This window comes from Delphinapterus leucas, chromosome 17, assembly GCF_059928025.1.
Source record: "Delphinapterus leucas isolate spDelLeu-1000000601 "Yukka" chromosome 17, BTC_Dleu_Yukka2, whole genome shotgun sequence".
In the NCBI taxonomy this organism is placed as follows: domain Eukaryota; kingdom Metazoa; phylum Chordata; class Mammalia; order Artiodactyla; family Monodontidae; genus Delphinapterus; species Delphinapterus leucas.
The window spans coordinates 84,904,511-84,928,120 of NC_143145.1; the positions used below are offsets into that span (position 1 = coordinate 84,904,511).

The 23,610-nt window shown below is 40.6% G+C and overlaps 1 long non-coding RNA gene and 1 pseudogene across 2 annotated transcripts; both read right to left on the minus strand.

Moving 5' to 3' along the window:
* Positions 1-1,396: 1,396 nt before the first annotated feature.
* LOC149747067 (uncharacterized) lies at positions 1,397-7,114 on the minus strand. Of its 2 annotated transcripts, none has more exons than XR_016388571.1 (3): positions 6,734-7,114; positions 4,672-4,778; positions 1,397-3,427 (listed from the first exon to the last, which is right to left on the minus strand). It is a non-coding gene; the product is annotated as an uncharacterized LOC149747067 (long non-coding RNA). The 2 variants fall into 2 exon arrangements; XR_016388570.1 differs by lacking the exon at positions 6,734-7,114 and adding an exon at positions 5,078-5,183.
* Positions 7,115-14,991: 7,877 nt separating this feature from the next.
* Positions 14,992-15,061, minus strand: LOC115803741 (U4 spliceosomal RNA; annotated as a pseudogene).
* Between the last annotated feature and the right edge of the window lie 8,549 nt (positions 15,062-23,610).

A 23,610-nucleotide genomic window follows, 5' to 3' on the forward strand; every position in this document is an offset into this window, starting at 1 on the left:
AGGTTTTCCCAGTGTTTGCTCCTGGTTTGCCTGTGGGTCCCTCCACCGGGCCGTGGGTCTCCCTTTGCACTGCTCCCCAGGGGGACAGCCCAGCCCTCTCAGCTGCTCTTTGTGTCTGTACTGACAAGTGCAGTTTCCAATGTTCTGATTAAGCCCGTGTCTTCCCAGATGCTGTGAAATGGGGTGTGGCCCTTGCACACATCCCGGCCCCTTCTCTGGATGTCAGGCTGGACGAGTGACTGTTTCTGCTCTTTTCCCTCCCCCGCTGGGCAGTGCGTCTTCACCCGTGATCCTGAGGCTCTAGCTTTTCTTGTCCATCTCCTATGAATTAAGCCTTTCCCTGCTTGGTGGAGGTAGAGGTCTCAGTGCTGGATGGAGACTCGGCCGTAGCTGCTCTGTCTCTCCTCAGCCTGCACCCTGGGTGGAGCTGCTTGGGATTCTCTGTGACCCTCCAGGGACCAGCTCCTCCCAGGCTTCCCCGAGGAAGAGCTACCCAGTGTCTACAGCCAGCGGGGTTAATGTACTCAGTGTTGAGCGATTTATAAAAAACGTCCAGGCCAGTCTTGCCACTGGCTGACATGACGCTCCGCAGCATGTCTGCCTGTGTGATGAGCTGTATTTCCCTCTGCAGGAACCAGCCTCGCTCCCCCTTACCTGTTATTTGTTTGTTCTGCAGCCTGGTCTTTGAGTTCATAGTAAATTGTATGTAGTCCAGCTTCTTTCTTATTGTAGGGTGGGAACTATGTTCTTGCCTGGTCTAATTCTCTCTGAGCTAAAACTTGAAGTCTACCGAAACATTCAGTTCTATCATGTCAAATACTGAGCATGTTTTCTTTTACCCTGAGATGTGTCTCCTCTCACTTTATTGGTCTTCGTGGTACAGATATGCACTCAGTCATTTAGCCTGGAAACCTAGAGTTGCATCTGACTGCCTCTCTCCACATCTTTCATCCTTACATTCAAAATATTGCTGATTTTTTCAAATATATTTCTGCTTTCTTTCTCTCTGTTTCCAGTTTCTTAAGGTAGACTTGTTTGATCTCATCCCCAAATTTCTGTGCTGTCTTCTTCTCCTTGCAGGGGTCTCTCCATGCAGCAATCCGTCATCCCCCAACTACTACGGGAGCTTCTCAGAATCAGATGACACTCAATGTGTCTTCAGCGCCGTCTACCGAAGGATAACATTTAATATTTCTGTCGTGGCTTGCAAAGCCATGGTCACCACTGGTTAGAGTGGCTTCTGAATGTCCAAGGACTAAACCCCTGCTCTCTGACCTTGTCCTTCTGACACTTGATGGTCCAGAGAACCGACCAGCCTGAACCAGTAACTGTCTCTCTCTTGAGAACAAGAAACACACAGGATCTGGGAATCAATGATTTAAATACAGAGTGACGGTTTTTTTTGTTTGTTTGTTTGTTTTAGAGTCATGTTGAGAGTGAAACGGAGCACCGTTATGATGTGGGCATGAACATTACAAACTGAAGAAACTGCGACAGTCCCAGGACAACCCTGCTTGCCCTACTATCAACGCAGTTGAGCCAAGTCCCCAAATCCTGCTACTGACACGGGGCATCTCTTACTCTGCCCTTCTCAATGTTTGCCTATTCAGTCCCTCAGTGATTTGAGTTTTATTTTGTTTATATATTTGCTGTTGTTTTCTTTCACCTAGCGCAGTTGTTCAGTTTTATTCCATGTTTTGAGATTCTCATTTTGCTAGTTATGACTGATGCCCTGGTCACCTGGTAGGTCTGAAGATAAGCCTTGGAATTACCAGCTCTCCCTCGCAGGCTGGAGATCTCCGTACACCTGCAGCTTGTGGTTGATACCCTGAAACGTACGGGTTCTTCTCCCACACAAGCTGGGCTCATGACCACCATCCCTTGCCGAGTTCTGGGAAACTGCTAAAGGTTATTCTACTTGCTTCTTGTTGGGTTTTGGTCTGATCTGTCCGTCAGAGCCCCCAGCAGGATACAAAAGTCACCCTCAGCTGCAATTTAATGAAGTCTCTATTATAAAAGTGTAAGAAAAGTTTAGGGAACCAACAGGGCATCTCTGGACTAACCAAAAGCAATGAATAGAAACAAAAAATAAATAACTAAATAGTGGACAAGCAAGATGGAACTAGAAGATAAGGTTTTAAAAATAGCTGTAATAAATATTGTTTAAACTTTAAAGGAAACTTTAAAGGAAAATACAAGCATAAGGAGAAGAGAGACTGAAGATGTTAAATAAAACGTCTAGAGGTAAAAAGTACAGTATTTGAAGTAAAGGAAAATGTACTTTAAGGGACAACAGATTAGATACTGAAAAAGAAAAGCTTAGAGGATTAGTAAATTTAAAAATGAACAAGGCCTCAGTGACGTGTGGAACTGGAGTCCCAGCAGAGGGCAGGAAGTGCTGAAAAACATGTGCGGGTAAAATGATAGAAAATTTTCCAAATTTGATGAAAACAATGAAATCATAGCTCATCAAAATTCAAAAGACAAAAAAAAAAACATACCAAGACACACCGTAATTAATTTTCTGAAAACCAGTAATAAGGAGAAAAAAACTAAAGACAGCTAGAAGAAAAATACCCATCACATGTAGAAGGGCGAATGTAACAATATGTACAAAGTTATTAGCAGAAACAATAGAAGCCTGATGACAAGGAAATGGCAGCGCTAAAGTACCACAAGGAAAAAATCTGTCATTTAGATCTATGCCTTGTGGAAATATCTTTGAAAAATAGAAAAAAGAAAAACATTTTTCAGAAAACAAAGTGGAGGGAATTTGTCACCAAGAGACTGGCACTACAGAAAGGCCTTCAAGCAGAAGAAAACGCTTTTGTATAAAACCTTGAATATATTAAAACAAAACAAAACCAAAAACAAAAACACAAAAAGAATTAAAAGGGCTGAAAATGTTGACTATATAAGTAAATATGAAGAAAAATATTTTCGTATTTTTTAAAGTGATGGTCAAATATTTAAGGCAAAAATAAATGAAATGTATTGTGGACTTTGTATTAACTGAAAAGTAAAATGTATGATAATAGTAGCACAAAAAACAGGGGTGACGATCTGGAGCGGAAGTAGGAGACAGGTTTTGGGATCCTGACATGGCGCAGCACCAAAAATTGTACATTAGAAGGTGAAATACTGATTTTCATGACATAGCCAGGGCTGGCACACATCTCTTCAAAACTAATACCTTTAGCAAGAAGAACCAAAATGAATTATGACTAAAATTGAGTTTCTTGATAATCCTCACAACCAGAAGGTAACTGGTTACGCTACAGAGATTAAAATGGAAATATAAGTAAATAAAACAGAGGATGCATCTATTTCAGAAATCTGCTATTTGATTGTATTTTCAATGAAATAATATTTTTCATGCATAAAGTGTTGGTAGTAGATTCTTCACTATTTTGTTTGAAGGTCAAACCTAAATGAAATCATATAGAAAAAACAGTATCAAATTGATTATTTGATTCTCTCAATACTTGAAAATTACGTATATTTTGTCTTTTCAAAAGGACTTCAAGTTCCTCGCGGTTTGATTCTCGTGGGTGCGTACGTACAGGCGTGTGAGTGTAAATGCTACCCACTTACATTTACTACTACATTCGATCTGTATCAGTTGCATAAAGCATTCTTGTCTTATTAACTGAAAACATGATTCACAACAATTTATAGCATCTGGACTACCAAACCACACCAAAATGTACTGTATTACTCAAGTCTATCATGCAGTTAAGTGGTGTGTGAGGGGTTTTAATTTGAATTAAGGAGGCAGACTTTTTCTCTCGCACAGACGCAATCCACATCTTGGGATAATAATGTCTGTGCTGAAAGAGACCAGGGTCTTCAGTAGCTGTCAGGCTCTCAAAATTAACGGTCAATGACAGGACGCAGGCATGTCAGATACAATTATTTTTGTGTGTCTATTAATTGGAAAAGACTATTACAGCTCTACTTAATATGAGCAGTAATATTCCATTCCATGTTTGAACTTGGCACATTCAAGTCTTTTAATTTAATTTTGTAAAGGGTGTAATATTGACTTTAGGAGATTTTTCATCAAAGAAAATAATAGCGCTTTTTTCTCTATTTAACTAGTATAGATAAATTACCTGCAGAAAAGTAATGGCTCTGCCGTTGCTAAACCTACAAATATTGTATCTGCCTTTGACTAGTGACATTGGTAAAACTGGAGAAAATTAGCATCATGTCCATTTATCTTTATTGTGCACTGTATATTTGATTCTCTCTCGTTTGCAGAGCTTATGAGTCCAGGCTTGTGGCCCTTGAATCATTAGGCTGAAGGGTAAGTTAAGCAAACTTCTACTTCCTTTTCCCCACACGAGCCCACGAAGCCGGCTCGAGGTTCTTTAAGACACAGGAGCACGTGATTTGTAACTGGAAGGCCTTTCTGACGGAAGCATCTGCTCTCGGGACACACAGAGCACTGTTGCCAAGGCACAGGGCACTTAGTGTCCTGCTGGGAAAAGCGGTTTTTCTCTTCGGCAGCTTCCTTTTCTATCTTGAGAAGGTTTTCAGGTGCAACCCGACTCTGACCCACCAGCCAGTGTCAGACTGAGCATTCACCCCTCTTACCCTGTAGCTCTTTCTTCTAATTAGCTTTCATAATTTTCCCGAGTTGTTTTTTGAATTTTATTCAAAGCTTACCGTAACTGCACCATTTTCATTTAGTCCAAAATGCTCCCAGTGCTTTTCCAGACAGCCGAGGTGTGAAGCTCGTTGCTTAAATGCAGTGAGTCATCCATCAGGTCAGTCTGTCAAACGCAAAGGTAAGGGGTCAATAAAATAGACTCGAAAAATTCCATGACTTCATAAAGTTACTGAATGAAAAGGGATTCTCGAATGAATGTAACATATAAGAGTATCACCGTGATTTATTTTCGTTACTGATAAGTTTACTTTTTCCCTCTGATACTCAGAGATCATGATCTCTGCTGAATCCCGGTTTTCTTTACAAAGGTCAGAACCCGGTGCTGCTTTTTCCACTTCCGTGAAAGCCGGCGTGACCGAGCCCTCGGTGCCAGGACCCTTCTCAGTGCTCTGCTTGTGTTACCTTATTTGCACCTGTGAGCCCACCCTGGACAGAGAGAAAACAGGCTCTTTGGGGGCCAGGGGGTGGAGCTGCTCCATCCCATACCTGGTGCAGGTGGAGCTGGGGCAGGGCTGGGGGTGGGGGTGGGGCGTCATCTCCCAACCTCATAAATCAAAGAATGAGAGTAAAAGTACCAACGCCAGCTCTAGCAATAGTATTGCTTCAAAGAACTATTATGATCACTATTGTTATCATTACTATTTTGCAGTTCTGCTCTTTTCTTAGCACTGATCCCACTAGGATTATGCAGCCAAATACCCCACCCATTCCGGATAAGCTGCATTCAAAGTATGTGAGTGGTTTAGCAACCCCGCCTGCTGCAGCAGGAATGAGGATATATTCAAAGAAACAGAATCGCCAATAAATCATTTGGGAACAATTGAATTCCCTATATATAGAACTACATTGAAAAGGGTTGAATATACCATATACATACACGCTAAATATACGAAATTCGTCTACACACGAAAACATGCATTAACTCAACACAGTAACGCAAACACTTCAAAATAACCATAAGTCTGTCTTATAGCATTTCAAGTTAATTAGAAGCAATCCAATAAAAAGGAGCTGAGACCCGGACAAGCGTTATGAAGAGGCAGTTCACAGAGGACGGCTCTCAAACGGCAGATACAATAGTAAAACGTTGCTCAGTTTCATTATACACAGAATATTAGACATTAAGATTGTAATGAGCCAACATTTTCTATAGTTGACATAAATGAACCCCTTAAGAATAGTAATTGTTGGTGATAGAGTAAAGGGAAAAAAATGGGTATTTTTGCCTGTGGTGTAAATTGGAATATCACTTTGAAGGACAATTTGGAAGAAGGCAGTAAAGCTGAAACTGGACATATCCTAAAACTCAACAGCTATCATCCTAGTATCTACCTTAGAATCACCCTGGGAAGGATGAGGGTGCCCAGGAATCCAGAGGCTGTTTGTTTGTTGGAGCAATAAGAACAAAAAAGTAAAAAAGTAAGTGATCAGCTAGTAAAGAGTTGGCCACTGTGCAGATGGGTGAATACAACGTGGTGCATTGATTTGCTGGAGCATTAGACGTATAGCAAAGCAAGACAGGCCACACACACGTGCACACACACACACGCGCCTTTTTCTGGGGAAAAATAAGTAGAATAAAAGAGTTGAGGTAATATAGGCATAACTGATTGGTATTTATTTGTTCGGTTTGTTGCACCTTATTTTGCATCCTTCAATTAGGCAAAAAGGTATTTTACTGTATATCTTTTAAAATATGATTTAAATATATCGTTTTGGTATTAAAAATATAAATAAATATAGTGTCTTTCCATTAATTTCATTATCTCTGTTCAAAATAAAGGAACATTTATATAAGGCAATGACAATTCCCTAAAGAATGAAAATTCCTTCTTTGGGTATGTCTTTAAACTCATCCCTGGTAAATGACAAGTATATATCACAGGAAAAGATGACAGATTCATTGCTATGTAAGTGCAAATATACAGCACTGGCTTAGGGAGGGCTCAGAGGGTAGAAAAGGGGCAGCTACCACAGACTGGAAGCAGCAGGTGTGTCCACGCAGCGTGGAAACACCGGGTAATCTGTTGCTGAAATAACCAGCGCAAGGCCGCCCACCTGCTGTGACGATATTCCTTCTATAAGCCTGGAAATGTGGCTGGAAAGAGTGAGAGTCCTTGTGTGTGCGGCAAACATTGGCCATTTCTAAAAGCACACTGCAAAAGAGAAATGAACTCCAGCAAGGATCGGGCAGATTTCATAAAGCAACCGATAAGACTAAGGAGAGTGCGAAGAATGGGACGGGCCCTGTCCTGGATTCCAGACTCAAAGAAATAAGTCTGTCAAGATCTCTCTCAGTGATAAAAGCCCAGCACCCAGTTAAATAAAGCGACAGTCTTGCAGGGATTATAAGACAAATATGCTTCTGCACTGATGGTGCTTGTATCCTCATGGGAGAGGCAAGCACAGTCAAGTAAACAGGTTGATGCTAAGTATTAGTGACTCATCTTAAATGGGCTACAGCCTGGGTGTCGTTGGGCAGCTTCTCTAGACGCCTCTGAGCTAAGAGTAAAAATGAGGACACACATACAACGAGGTTAGAGAAACGTTTCCCTGGAAGAAAGAAAATTATGTGCCAAGGGAAAAGGGGCCGCAGTGGCCTGAGAGAAGTGAGATGGGACGGGAGGGTAATGAGTCACACATCGCTGGGTGGCCCTGGCTGCCCAGGAACTTTACTTTGTGATACAGAAAGAGCAGCCCATCTTATACGAAGCAGAGGCAGTTCTGAGATCTCAGAGGAGACACCCAGACACAGCCCCGGGAACCGGTCAGAACAGAATTTGGACTCTCCAAATGTATTAAAAAATATTGACAGCAACATACCTCGTACCTGGAACTTTGTTATGACCATTTCACAGGGACTCAGGGAAGAAGAGATCATTTTATTTTTTAAATTAAAAAAAATTTATTTTATATTGGAGTATAGTTGATTTACAATGTTGTGTTTTAGGTGTACAACAAAGTGATTCAGTTATGCATATAAATGCGTCTATTCTTTTTCAAATTCTTTTCCTTTGTAGGTTGTTACATAATATTGAGCAGAGTTCCCTGTGCTGTACAGTAGGTCCTTGTTGTCTATCTATTTTATGTACAGTAGGGTGTGTACATTCGTCCTAACTTCCTAATTTAGCCCTCTCTCATCCCTTTTACCCTTTGGTAACCATAAATTTGTTTTCTGTGTCTGTGAGTCTGTTTCTGTTTTGTAAATAAGTTCAACTGTATCATTTTTTAGATCCCACATATAAGTGAAATCATGTGATATTTCTCTCTCTGTCTGACTGAGATGTGACTTTACTTCCCGTGGATCACGTCTGAGCATGTGTTCCAGCCAGTCCCACGCGGCCTGAGTCATAATGACTTTATGTTCAGACTCATCTGTAGAAACGGGTGAAGGAAACTCAACGCCGAACATTGCTCAAGAGAATCAATAAGACATTTGCTCTGTGAGTAAAACATAACGTTATTAGACATAAAATTAGGGTGGAGGCATAAACCTGATTGAGAGCCTCCTTGGTCCCTTTCCTTTGGTGGCTGAGTCGCGACTTTGATATCCAGTAGATGCTCGGGAAGCAGATTACTTGAACGGGGGGCGGCGAGGAAGGGACAAGCAGAAATTACGCCTTAACACCAGACACTGCTTCCATCAGACGCAGCCCAGGCCCGGCGCCTTCTCTGCCTGTGTCCTTCCCCCTCCCTCCCTGACAACCCTGTCCACAGGTGACCCAGGGGCAGATCCCTGGGAAGAAACGTGTGATAATTCCGGTGAACTGAAAACCAGCTTTTTTCCCCTTTGAACCACAAGTTTTACTTTCACCAGGCCCCAAAGTGTCAGACTCCACTAGTATGTTCCTGGGTGTCTGTTTCATTTCCTGCACAGGTGGGTTTTCTGTGTCAGGACCAGGAGATTCCCCGGCAGGAGGGCGGTGCAGGCGGCCGGGCGAGTTCCCCGCCTGGTGACGGCTTCCTCATTCTCAGATGCCCGCCAGACCTTTCCTCTGTGGAACCACAGGTGACACCAGGTCATCCTCTGGAGACACACGCCTTCTCTTCCGCGGCTGGCACTCTTAAAACCACCTCTGCGTTGTGATGTTGACAGGTGATGCCATTTCTTTATCATAATCCACAATTTTAGCTACACGTAATCAATCTTACTCTAAAGATATATTTACAAGCTTTCAAGGAAAAAACACTCAAGAGGTTTAACTTCTGCAGAGATACTTTTGAGCACCTTGAGTCATTAACGGTTGCACTCGCCTTCTAGTTGTAGTTATCGGAGTGGTGTGCACACAGCTATTATAAATAATAAATGCATGTGGGAAAATGACTACTCTTTTGAAACTGTAAGTGATAGACTTTTGGAGTCATAAGTTTATTTTTATAACAGCTTTTTAGATCAATGCTATGAATACATGATCCTGGAATATCAAATATTTATCACAGAGTGGCTATCATTGTTTTTTAATGTGACCCAGCACATCCGGGGAAAATGCCAGGCTGATTATGTCGGGACATAAAGTGAGTAATGCATTTTGAGTGAGGCAATAGCAATTGGATGTGAAGACACATAGATGCATGACAGTAAGCAATGGTAGAATTAAAAATAAATCTTATGTTACCTTCTGGCTTGGCAGCGCATTAAAGAGCGTAAGTGTTTTATTCATTTTTACAATTTTGCAGAATTGAAGACCTTTGCCTAGATGTTAATGGAGCCATTCATCTAACAAAGAGAAATTACATGTAGACACTTGAGTATATTTGAAGAAACCAAGCCATGTCGAATTGAGGGGAAAATATTCTTTTCCAAACATCTTCTAAGCCTCTCAAAGTAATCTAAATCCTGAAAAATAGATTAGATTCCTCCTTTGGATTTTTTTGCCTGTGAAGGGAAATTCTTGAATTTGGAGAACAGTTTCCCAATGAGAAGAATATACGGTCCTGACCCTTTACAGCGTTTAATTTGTTAAACAAATGTTTATTATGCAGTCCTCATTTGGGAAATATTTATTGTGGGAATTTGGATGAATCACTTGGTGGCTCAGGTGTCAAGCTGTATTTGTGTGTGGAGTTGTCACAGGAAGAGGTCTTCGTAGCCTTGACCTTCTCCACTTGGCTGCCATGGGGCTCTGAGGAGCTAAGTTGCACCCAGCTCCCATAAACTTGAACTCTTTTATGAATCAACACCTTCTTGATGCAGAGTATGAGAAACGATTTTTCCTGTCTTCTCTATAAAAATAAAATATTTACATTAATTTCTTTTTAAAAAAATTTATTGTATTTATTTATTTTTGGCTGCTTTGGGTCGTCGTTGTTGCATGTAGGCTTTCTCTAGTTGTAGCGAGCAGGGGGCCACTCTTTGTTGTGGTGCGTGGGCTTCTCATTGTGGTGGCCTCTCTCGTTGCAGAGCATGGGTTCTACGTGCGTGGGCTTCAGTAGTTGTGGCTCACGGGCTCAGTAGTTGTGGCTCACAGGCTTCGTTGCTCCACGGCATGTGGGATCTTCCCGGGCCAGGGCTTGAACCCGTGTTGCCTGCATTGGCAGGTGGATTCTTAACCACTGTGCCATCAGGGAAGTCCTACATTACTTTCTGAGCAATTCAGAACGATGGATTTAAAAACCCCAGCAATGTGTTTTGGGATTTTATTGCGTAGAAAGTGTAAAAGCTGAATAAGGAAACGGTCGCACTTACACCTGACGTTTATTGATAGAATCGTGTGACTAGTTGAAAAGCTGAAAATTTTATGAAGCCAAATGTTTCATTTCAACAGCACTAAAAACACAAAAACTCTGAACACGCTAGTCTCCCCCCCAAAAACTTTATCTGATCTGCTGATAACGTCTTTCTTAAATCAGCACTTGTTCAAAGTGTGAGATAAGCCTCAGGATCCAGAGAATTAGGGTGGAAAACCAGATGATAAGGGTCCTGGATTTTATATTGATATGGTGGGTGTATCTGGATTATAATGGAAGAGAACACACGGCGGACCATGAAACACTGGAGATCAAAGGAGCAAATCGAGGCATAAACATGGGAAGTTCAGGGGAGGGAAAAGTGGTCACTGGTGGGTCCTGGGACGCGGGCTCCGAGTGAGGAGAGGAAGTCCTATGGGGAACCCGCGTGAGGTCAGAGTGTCAGGGGCAAGGGAAGGGACAACAGGTAAGAGCCAGATCTGACTCCATGTTGGATCTGTTTCTTTTACTTTAAGCTTGACTCTCCACTGCTTTTGTTCACTGAAAGGATACTGTCTCTACAGAATGGCCTGCCTCTGGGGACCCTGGCCCGCTGCCTGAATGTTAAACCAAAGTGCCTTTGTTCAGGGAAACATCCTGACCCTGCCCACCTGTGGATGGCGGCAAGAAAGAAGAAACTAACATATCCCCTCCCCGAGGCTGGCCATTCCAGGGGATATTTGCAAAACTCACGGCCTTTTTACTTTACATCCCCATCTCCTCCCCCTCTCTGTGCTGTCAAAGAAACTGGCATCCAAACCCCGAGGAGATGGTATTTTGAGACTTTAGTCTGCCGTCTTCTCGGTCTGCTGGCTTTCCGAATAAGGTCGTGTTCCTTGCCTCAACACCTCGCCTCTGGTTTATTGGCCTGTCGTGCAGCGAGCAGAGCAAGCTTGGACTCGGTAATAAAGGGACAGGTGTACGAGAGCCCCAGGTGTGCAGCAGGGGAACTGTACCAAGAAGACAAAAAAAAAAGACGCCGCCCTGACACGTGTCTTAGTCTAGGGGTACTTCCGTGTGTGGCTCTGGTGACCGTGCACATAGAAGTCATGGGTCTCTAGGCATAAGTTCAAAGGGAAACTTGCTGATTGAAGTTAAGATCTCCTGTGTCACGAAAGAACCAAAGTGGAGGATGAATGGGTTTAATATTGTCTGAAATGAATTCAAGGTAGATTGTCGTGAAAAGACATGAATATAGAGGGTAGTAAGGGAGCAAACTTGGAGATGTAAACCATCCCCTCGTACACTCAGCCTGCACACAACTTACTTTGCATTGGTGTGACTGACTTTGCTGTTAGACTGTCTTCAACGGCACTTCTTTCCAGAAACTGTAACTCTAGCAAATGGATTGACTGTTCATTCCAGGAACTTGGGGCAAGACCCATAAAACGCTTCAAGGGAAGCATCAGTACGCGATGTGTTCCTTTTAAGACTTTGAATCTCTCATCTCAGAGACCTGGCTTTTCTGTTTCCACCAATCCTGGACTGGAGTATCATGATCCTTACCCAACCCTAATCAAGTGACCCCTGTGAAGGGTGTGCTGTAAATCAGACTTTCAATTCTCAATGAATTCTGCACTTAACCTTCCCTCTCTGAGGCTCTCACCACACTCTGTGGGAGGGTGTTCTCCTTTACGGCTCCTGGAAATATAATGATAACCTCAGCTTTGTCTCATCTGCAGGTCATGCTGGTGACACTTAGGGCGGCCAGTTTGACAAGTGTCTGGAGGTCTCACACAAGCCTCAGTAAAAAGACTTTATTGTAGAACAACGTTTATTGAATCTAATTTCACAATACTCATTTTATTGCTTCTTCCTGGAAATAAGACTTTTGTGAAAACAGGAGTTTTATTGGTTTATTTACTTACATTGGTAGAAAAGCATTTGATAAATCTTTTAATAAATCAAAACCTTGTTACAGGAAAACATCAGCCATCTCACATCTTTAAGTACCTGGAAGTGAAAATTTTAGCAGTCAAGAACTACGGAAAATCTGAAATCCTACTTATGGCTATAGTTGCAAAAATGGAGCCTGGCTTTAAAATATTTGTCATTAAAAGAGACTGAGTTATTCAACATGGTACATATGAGAAAACAGTTTCTGCATATATGGTACCAGCTTCTTCCTAGACCACTATATAACTGAAATCTTTAAAACAATAAAATGTTTTTTATAATGATCCTTGTCATTAGAAACAAGGTAGAGATGTGTGTGTGCGTGTGTATACTAAGTCACAGGTGGCCTGTCTTAAACACATACCCACCTAAAAATATAGCCTAAAAATATATCAAACACCATCAAAAAGAAATATAGGAAGAAATAGGCCAATAATAAATTCATGGTGATGTTAACTCCCCCTTACAAGAAAGACCTTGGTTGGGCAAACAACCATTAGAGCTATTAGAGATTAAGTAATACGAATATTATATTCAAGCTATTAGATTTTGGAGAACACATACTCTTTTTGAGCAGAATGGAATATTTACAAGAATATCTCTATGTCTGTTACAGAACATAGGGACTCTCAACAGATTCCAAAGAATCAGTGTTCAGGGCCATAATGCTTATATGTGAAATCTAAAAAAACTGAACTCAGGAACAGAAAATTAATTTTTGGTTGTCGAAGGTGGTGGGTGGGGAAACAGTGAATGTAGCCAAGGAAGTGGTGAAAAGATGCGATAAAATTAAACATTAACAACAAAGTAAAACTGAACAAATTCAAGAGGTTAGAACCTCAATAGCATTTTATTAAGTCACCTTGAGTTAACAGAATCAAGAAGAATACTTGAATTATAACCACGGAATAATAATGAAAATTCTACAAGTTAAAATGTAACTTAGAACAAAATTAACACTTTTGAATATAGTTATTAGGAAACTTAAAATGATTGTACTGTCTTTGTGGGTTTAATACGCCCCAAAGGAAATCCTGAATGACTTATAGTTGATTTTTTAGTTCTCATGGAATATTTGAAAATATAGGGTTAAAACAAAAAAGAGAAAAATAATTACAGATGCTGGCATTGAGGAACTCATGCACATCACTGTTTAGTAGAAATGTAATTCTCCTTAGAGCTAAATCACAGGGCAAACAACCTGAGATCCACTTTTATAATTCCGGTTAGTAACGAGGACTACCACAGATGAATTTGTTATAGTATCTTTCTCTCTTTCTCTCTCCCTCTCTCTCTGTCTCTCTGTCTCTCTGTATATATCTTCTATCTATCATCTATCTATCTATCTATCTATCTATCTTATGTTATCTATCCAGCATCTATCTATGTATCTATGTCTCATCTGTCTGTTTCTAACATCTGTTATCTATCTCTCAAACTACGTATCATCCATCCATCTATCTGTCTACATAAAGAATATCTATGTGTTCTTTACTTGTGCAGCTTATGTAACTTATTGGGAAATTCAAAGTGGTTTTATTCGGAGCCTGGTTTGCATTTCAGCTGTTTCACCAATTTGCTGCATGCGTTTGCACTCATTGCTAATCTGTACAATTCAGATTTCCCACCTTCATTTCAAATGAAGATTTCAGTTTAACTCATTTACTGAGATGCCAGGAGTAATAACTGAGGCAGGATGCTTCTCTCATTAAAAACAATCTCTACATCAATGTCAAGGGCACCATAATCCTCAGTATTTATCCTTTTCACCAAAAAAACAAAACAAAACAAAACAGCCAAAGGTCATTTGTTGTATCTCAATTTTAGAAAGAACTCTAGTATTTGTGGGGAAAACCATAAAATATGGATAGGTATTTAAGCCACCCCTTGAGGTGTACAACAGCTGCACAAAAACTAGTGAATGGAGAGGAATCCGGTACAACAAGTTGACTGGGAACAGGCACACACGACACTGAAGAGGGGGGCTCGGCTGTGACACTGGAAAACCAGTCAATGCCACCCTGGAGAGCTGATACGTGAAAACCTGCCAGAAAGATCTAAACAAATGTGCGTGCTTCTTTGGTTCCAAGTCTCACCCATTTCGGACAAGACGCGCTCACTTGTGGGGCTGCTGAATCTTCCCAGCAACGTGGCCATCGGCTGCCTTTCTCCTCTCTGGGCAGCTGTCATCTCTGGGGGTAGGAAACGCTCCCTCCCCACCGCTCCGGCTGAATTTCTTTGTCCCATGATCTTTGGAGCAAAGACCTTTATCGGTGATGACTCTCTCTGTCAAATGCATGACTGGGTCCATTTTTATTTGTGCCAAGAGAAGGCCTCTGTGACCTCCTCAGTTTGGGTTATGTTCTTTGTATGGTGGACTTTGAATTGACTATGAAAACATCTAACTTATATGTAATTAAGTGAATACTCAAATTACAGGATATAAAAGTAGACCAAAGAGAACAAGAAGAAGTACTTTTAAGAATCAGCATGAAACTTCTGTACAAAGTTCCTACCGTGCTAGAAAAGATTGGTAGAGATTTTACCAAAGGTGTCCTACGTTTCTCTGAATCTGTAGAAGGAGAAAATCACCTTGGAATTCTCCCTCCCTCCCCCCTCCCCTCCTTCTCCTCCCCCTTTGCTTCCTTCTCTCTCTCTCTGTCTGTCTCTTTTTCTTTCTTCCTTAATTCCTGTCTTTTCAATTAGCAATAATCGCACCTCGGATAAACCTCACTGGCTACGATCCTGCCGCTGCACAAAGTTTGAAGAAGAGTCACCCTCGTGTGTTCACCTTTAATTTTGCGGATTTGAGTTGGGTCGGATGGCACAGGTCATCTCGTCCCTGGGCAGAGCTGCTTTGCCTAAGAGCCCTTAGCGGGCAGAGCAGGGAAGGTGGTTCTAGGAACATTTTGGGGAAGAAAGAGGTGGGACCCTGACCCTTTCCATTGTGAGGTTCAGTGTTACCGGGACACGTCCTCATTTTGCTGGCGGGAAAGGGTCTTAAGGTGCAACTCATCGTGATACGTGAGGCCTGTGTAGAGCAGAGGTATTTCCGTGACAGTAACGGTATTTGGCAACCACAGGTCTATCCATCTGCACAGTAGTTATGCTTTCAAAGCGTCACGGGGACAGTGGTTGAACACAGACCCAGGCCCAGGCTTCCAGCAGGTGTGGAGAAGGGCACCGTCTGTCCCCAGGCCCTGCCAGGGAAGAAGGGTCAGGTCCCCCAGGCTGCTCCCGTCTGATGCTCTGCCCACGGCAGTGGGCTGCCTTCTCTTTCAGGCCAAAGAAACATCTCCAGTTTTCTATATGTTTCTCAGTTCACTCCCTTTTCCTCTCTAGTTTCTTGGGGGTTGGTCAGAGCCATCAAAACCCAAGACAGACAAGCTACCAGAACTCCTAGGTATTTATAGCCCAGAAACGCTGAAGCATGCAGAAAAAGCACCTACACACAGGATATTCTTGGCTGCATTGCGGTACCGGCAAATTATGTGAAACAACATTAATGCCCATCAATCAGGAACTAATGAAATAAATTATGTTACAATCCATATAATGCCACTTAAAAAGAATGAGGCTGTTCTGTATATGGTAATAAGGAAAGATACACGAGATACATTGACAGGCACACAACCAAAGTGGAGAACGAAGTGTGCCGCAAATGACCATTTGTACGGGGAATCAGAGGAGAAAAGAAGCAATGATTAGAGAACAGGGAATAGGAAAAGGCTTATTTTCAGCACATTGTGGATATTACATAATACACACAATGTAATACATACACACGCACAAAATAGATCCACTTACTTTTTTAGTAATGAATTAAACAACTAAACATCACCAAAAGCAAGTAACTTTATAAAAATTACACCAATGGAATGGCTTGAATCAATGAAGTCTAAATTTCTGTCTAACCACTAAAATAAACTATATCACAGAATAAAATAATAAATCAAGATCATGAAAAGTCTAGTTCTGCAGTCTTAGATGGTGCATTAATCATTTTGATTTTCTAGAGCATAAATAAGTATATTCCTTTACCAACATAGTGAATGATACATTTATAACTTATAGGAATTAATAATTTCCAAAGCTGCCTTGTTAGCCGACACAGAGTGTGCTCCAGGCGCTGCGACAGCTGGTTTAATACACTCATTTCCTACTCTTAGGCACACTTTCAGATTCCATTAATGTTGAAAATGTGCACTGAACTTCTGTGTTAAGAAGCTTTTTTTTAGATGCAAGGAGTTATTGAGATTTGCTTTAGAATTAGTAAATACCCAAGAAAATTAGCATTTATATGACATTTTATGCCATTAAGGAGATTTGCAAATATTAACCTCTAAATCTTTTCCAAACATCTTTCTAATCCCAATTGCAGGCAGTATTAGTAAGATGAGTTTACAAGAACAGGAAGGTAAACAAGAGTTTGTGTAAAATCGTATATATACACCACTTTACTTAACCATGGATAATTCTTTTTTTTTTTTAACATCTTTATTGGGGTATAATTGCTTTACAATGGTGTGTTAGTTTCTGCTTTATAACAAAGTGGATCAGCTATACATATACATATATCCCCATATCTCTTCCCTCTTGCCTCTCCCTCCCACCCTCCCTATCCCACCCCTCTAGGTGGTCACAAAGCACCGAGCTGATCTCCCTGTGCTATGTGGCTGCTCCCCGCTAGCTATCTATTTTACATTTGGTAGTGTATATATGTCCATGCCACTCTCTCACTTCGTCCCAGCTTACCCTTGCCCCGCCCCGTGTCCTCAAATCCATTCTCTACATCTGCGTCTTTATTCCTGTCCCACCACTAAGTTCTTCAGAACCATTTTTTTTCTTTTTTTTTTTTAGATTCCATATATATGTGTTAGCATACGGTATTTGTTTTTCTCTTTCTGACTTACTTCACTCTGTATGACTGACTCTAGGTCCATACACCTCACTACAGATAACTCAATTTCATTTCTTTTTGTGGCTGAGTAATATTCCATTGTATATATGTGCCGCATGTTCTTTAAGCGTGGATAATTCTTGACGGTTACTCATACAAAAGTTGTTTTCTTGTTTAATTTTGTCTTTTTTTTGTTTCATACACTATGAGATAGATGAGTTTTATATGTTTATGAATATTTTATTCAGTTACGTACTGATTAATATCAGGATGTTTAGTTGTTTGAAAAAGTAAAATATCAAACTGAAATACGTTTTCTTTTCTATCGTAGATACTCTTTACAACCATCATTCAGTGGATGAGCAGGATACTAACAACAACAGAAACATTTCTGAAGCATTTTGCATTTCTTTATTAGTGTCCCTGTATTCGTTCTAACTAAAATTCAGTGGTCTCTTCCTGCTTTATTTCCTGCAATAGAAATTAAAGTAGAGATAATCTAGGCAAGCATGAAAGTTTAATGACTTAGCGGGAGGAGATCAAAGATTCCTGCACCCAAAACTGGGACATATATTTCCAAAGAACTTAATGTACTAATTTGTTAACAAAACACACAATTGTATACTACGTATTATTATTACATCCAGGACACATACCCCATTACTATTCTCCCTGCTTTTACCTGTAATTTATTCACAAAACTAAGATGTTGTATTCTGAGATTTTAAAATATGTGCAAACAGCTTTACTCTGATATTTTGACGTGTGATAAACTGGACAATTTCCTAAATTTTGACATAAGTAAACACCGTGAATTCATCATCACCATCACGATGATGCACACACTTATCACCCCCAAATTCTTATTGTCATGATGGCTTCCAATAAAGCTGCTCTGAACATTCACATACAAGACCTTTTGTGGCTCTGGACTTCCATTTCTCTTGGGAAAGTACATAGGAGTGGGTGGCTGGCTCCCGTGGTAGGTGGATTACCTCCTAGGGCAGCTGTAACAAACCCCCAGAGAGCCAGTGCCTTAAAACAACAAAAATGTATTTTTTCAGAGTTCTCAGGCTGGAAGTGCAAAGTCGAGGCATCTCAGAGGCTCTGGGGAGGACCCTTCTGGCCTCTCCCACTCCTGCGGTCCCTCAGCATCCCGTGCCCTGCATCCACACCCCCAGTCTCTGCCTCCACGGTCCCACTGCTTCCTCCTCCCTGCTTCCGTCTCCTAAGGATGCTGACATCAGCCACGACCCTCCTGGGTTACCCAGGACGTGCTCCGTTCCTCAAGGTCCTGAAGATTTTGCCTTGTAAGGTCATATTCACCAGTTCCTGGGATTAGGATGGGGGCATATGTTTTGGGGGGCTGCCATCCAATCCACTATGACAGGTGTATGTTCAGCATTTTATGAAACTGCTAAACTGTCTTCCAAAACAACTGTGTTCTCATTTCCCAGCAAGAGTGTATGAGAATTTCAGTTGCACCCCGTCATCCTCCTTTGACCTGGTGTGGGCAGTCATGGTAATTTTAACCCATTCTAAATGGTGTGTGGTGATGTCTCAGTGCTGTTTTAATTCATACTTCCCTCATGGCTAATAATATTGAGCATCTCCTCACGTGCTTATTTACCATTCAAATATCTTTATCAAGTTCCTTCTCAAAGCTTCTGCCCCTTTTTTAGAAACTGGGTTGTTTGTTTTCTTAGTACTGAGTTTTGAAAGATCTTTATCTATTCTGAATACAATTTCTGTAACAGGTACGTAATTTGAAAACATTTTATCTGTCCGTGGCTTGTCTTTAGTTTCTCTTAATAGTGCATTTTGAACAGCAGAAGTTTTTAACTTTGAAAAAGTTTAATTTATCATATTTTTCTCATATGGATTGCGTTTCAATACCAAAACTAAGAAATCTTTGTTCAACTCAAATTCACAAAGATTGTCTTCTGTGTTTTCTCATAGGTTTCACATTTAGGCTATGATTTATTTGAGTTAATTTTTAAGTGTGATGCAATATATGAATTAAGGTTCATAGTGTTTGCACAGGGATAGATGATGATTCCAACACATTTGTAGGGAATGTCCTAGAATTGGAACTGCCTTCACAGCCTTTCTGAAAATTAATTGAACACATGTGTGTGTTTATTTTTGGACTCTCTATTGTGTTTTGTTGAATTATTAGTCTATCTTCATTCTATACCACACTGTCTTAATTATTGTAGATTTGCATTAACCCTTGAAATCCTCCAATTAGTATAATTTCTCCAATTTTTTCTTTTTTATGCAAAGTTGTTATCGCTATTCTAGATCCTCTGTGTTTCCATATAAGTTTTAGAATCAGCTTCTACAAAACATGCCTGGCATTTTGACTGGGGTAGCATTGAATATATATCATTTTGGGGAGAACTGACATCTTAACAGTATTGGATCTCTTCGTCTGTGTACAAAGGGAATCTCCCATTCGTTTGAGTCTCCTTTACTGTCTCTTAGCATTTTTTTTTTAATTTGTCAATCGACAGGTCTGGCATTTTTGTCAAATTTAGTCTAAATATTTAATATTTTTGAGGCTATTGTAAATAGCGTTAATTTAAATTTTCTATTTCTGCTAGTTTCTTGCTAATATATAGAAAGAAAGGCAGCAGCATCGTGGCAGGTAGCATCACCAATGCAGGCAGCATCTGTATGGCTGCTGTGCACCTCTTTCAGAGGGAACCAGCAGATGGAGGTGATGGGTCCCATTATGTCCAGTCACTGCAACTGGTGCTGGGGCTGCTATTGGCTGTCATCCTCTCCTTCTTGGCTTTCATTCCAAGTCTTCTCAACTTCATCTACTACCTGGGCAGGCCTCAGAAGCTGATCCCTTGATCAGCTTGATATGGGTCCAAGTTAGGTGGATATGTCAGTTTCCAGTTAAAATGGGTCAAGAGATGACCAGGAGGTGTCCACACACACTCCTTCCTGCCCCGGGCTGTGAGAGCAGCTCTGTCTCCTTTGATGGGGCAATTAGACTGAAAACCACTTGTTTTCTCAGACCACTCCTAGTGCCATCCATTTTCTCCAAAAGCTTTAGTTTCTTCGAGGCAAGAGGTAGAAAGGATTAAACACACGGTTTATGAAGGGAAATGTCAGAGAAAATGATGAAGGAACTGCAAGAGACTGGGAGAGCAATCAGAACAGAGTGAAAAGGGACAGAACGTTGAGGGAAGCACCCGCACCATGTGAGTTCTCAGGCATCCCCGAGTCTCCTAGCAACAAGTATCCCACAGCAACTAGCCAGCTCAGCTGCAGGTTGACTGGTTGGAAGAGCCCATGGGACCAGAGTTGTGCACATCATCAGTGGACCCCATGGTGTGGTACTGGGACCCCGAGTCCACTGCCCCGCCTGCACACAGGGGCCTGGAGAGCACAGTCTCACCAACTCATCCATTCTGACAGGGTTTGTATAAAATTGTTATTTATTTTTCTGAAAATGTTTGATTGCATTCAGTATGTCTGGACCTAGACATTTTTGTGGGAAGCTTTTAAATGAAAAATTCATTTTATTTACTAGATAAAGGGCTATTAAGATTTCCCATTTTTAAAGCTATTTGTCAATTTTATTTAAATGATCAAAGGTATTAATATATAACTATTCTAATATTTCCTTATTCTTCTTCTAGTTTCTCCAGGAATTTGGGGGATATCCCTGTTTCATTCTTGATTTTTGGAATATTTGTGTTTGACTTCTTTGTGTTTGCATTATTCTTGCTAGGTGTTTATTAATTTGATCAATATTTTCAAATAACAAACTTTTCGTTTTCTCAATTCAGTTCCTGAGTTTTATTTTATTGATTTCTGCTCTTCTTAATTATTTTATTGCAATATTAGCATGATTCTATATGAAAAGAATATGAACATGGAAACATGCTATATAAACATAGTCCATTTTCAGCAAAGGTGCAAAGACAATTAGTTGGAGAAATTATATCATTTTCAACAAATAGTACTGAAATAATTGGATATCCATATGCCAAAAAATGTATTCTTAACACCAGTTAAAAAATAAAATCAGGGACTTCCCTGGTGGTCCAGTGGTTAAGAATCCACCTTCCAATGCAGGGGACGTGGGTTTGATCATTGGTCAGGGAACTAAGAGCCCACATGCTGCAGGGCAACTAAGCCCAAGAGCTGCAACTACTGAGCAGGAGAGCCACAACTAGAGAGCCTGTGTGCCACAACTACAGAGTCCACGCACTCTGGAGCCCACATGCTGCAACTAAGACCCAATGCAGCCAAAAATAAAAATAAATAAATAAATAAATATTAAAAAAAAAAAAAACTCAACATGGCTTATAGATCTAAAGGCAAAACCTAAAGAGGTAAAATACTTGAAGAAAACAGAAAATCTTAGCAAGCTTGAGTTAATCAAATATTTTCTTTATTTAATACCAAAAGCACAATGCATAAAAGGAAATAACTGATGAATTGCACTTAATTAGAATTTTAAATTTCCTGTTGTTTCAAAGATACTTTTAAAAGAATGAAAGACAAGCCACACATAGAATATACTTACAACTCACATATATGATAGAAGGCTTATTATCAAAACGTAAAAAAAAAAGAAAAGCCCACTCTAACTTAAGCAAGCAAGCAGCCAAGTAAAATATTGGACAAAATGTTTGAACAGAAAATTCACAAAAGAAAATATTTGAATGGCAAATATGTGCATAACAGATGCTCAACATAGGTGGGTACTAAGAAAGTGCAAATGAAAACTGCAGTGGCCTTCCATGACTCAGCTAATAGAGAGTCTAAGTTTAAAAGGAGACCAGACTACACACTGGCAAGAACGTGAAGCAACTGAGATTCTCACACGTGGAAAGTAAATGGCAAACAGCCTGTCAGTTTCCTAAGATGATAACATGCACATACCCTATGACCCATCACCCCCCCCAATTATTCACCCAAGAGAAATAAAAGTATATGTTCCTACATGTTTTGCAGATAAATGTCCACAGCTCAAAACTAGAAACAACCAAAATACCCTTCAATAGATTAATGGATAAAAAGATTGTGGTATATTCCACAATAGAATAGTACTTGCCAATAAAAAATAATGAAGTATTGATACAGGCAACATCAGGGATGTGTAATCAATTCTAGAAGATGTTAACTCATCTGCAGTGGCCAAAGCAAGTCTCTCGGTTGCCTAGACTGAGCTTGAGGGGAACAAGGACAGTTGGGAGAGAAGCATTGCAAGGGTTACAGAGAAACTTTTGAGAAAGATGGTAGTGTTCATTATTTTTATTAGGGGATAATTTTATGGGTATATACATATGTTAAAGTATCAAACTGTAAAATTTAAATATGGACAATTTAATGTATGTCAATTATACCTCAATAAGATTGTTGAAAAACTATCAGAAAAAGTATTTCAGAACTTGAAAGTTACAGAGCTTCAGAGCCAAGCATTTTATTTCCCTTGGTGAATGTTCTACTTCTAGCTAATGTATGTATAAAGTTGATGGGTGAAGTGCTTTGTGAATGTAAGTCAGGTCAAGATGATTGATAGCGCTCTTTAACTCTGCTGTAACTCAAGTTATATTTCAGCCACTTTTCCCAACACTTGCTGACGGAAGTTTGTTAAAATCTTTAATAATGAATAACTGTTTGCCTATTATTCCCTTTACTTCAATTTCTATCATCTTTCTTTTTCCTAGAAACCAGATACAATTAACTCGTAAAAACAGGCCACTTCTCAATACTTTAAATTCCAGGTTCTTTTATTTCAACAAACTACATTGCATCATTTGTAAATGGAAAACTGGGTTTGAGAACAGGCAAACTAAGTTGAAGTAGTTATACCAACAAATTCACTCAATGTTGACAGAACTACACAAAATAAAATTCTACGGGCAACATACGGCCATTACCGTGATGGAACTTTGGAAAGTCCTCTGATCACAGCTCACATAAGATCATAAGTTACTCTTGCTTTTTTGTCCTAAGCAATGTGAGAGACAACCAGTGACAGACAACTGCCCTGGCCTTTCACTCAATATTTAAAGCAATTCTTAGGGGTTATTCCTCTTCTTCACATAGACAGAGGTGAAAACACCTGGATTCCTGCCCTGAATTTTCAGTTAACCCTGAAATATCAAATTCTTATCTCCAGGCTTCAGCAGAGGGCACCTCGAACTAGATTGGGGGCGACTCTTGCACTTAAATCTGTTGTCTAAGCAATTCTCTGGGAAGCTTCAGCGTTGGACACACAGAAGCTACCGCTTCAGCCCCACGCATCCTGTAGGGAGCATGTGATATGTCACCATGGGAGACATCCACGCCGGCTGATTCCCAGCCCTGCAGGCGGTCTGGCTACTGAGTGAGACAGTGCGGGGCTACAGGCTCCGCCCCCCGCGTGGGTGATTTGCCATCC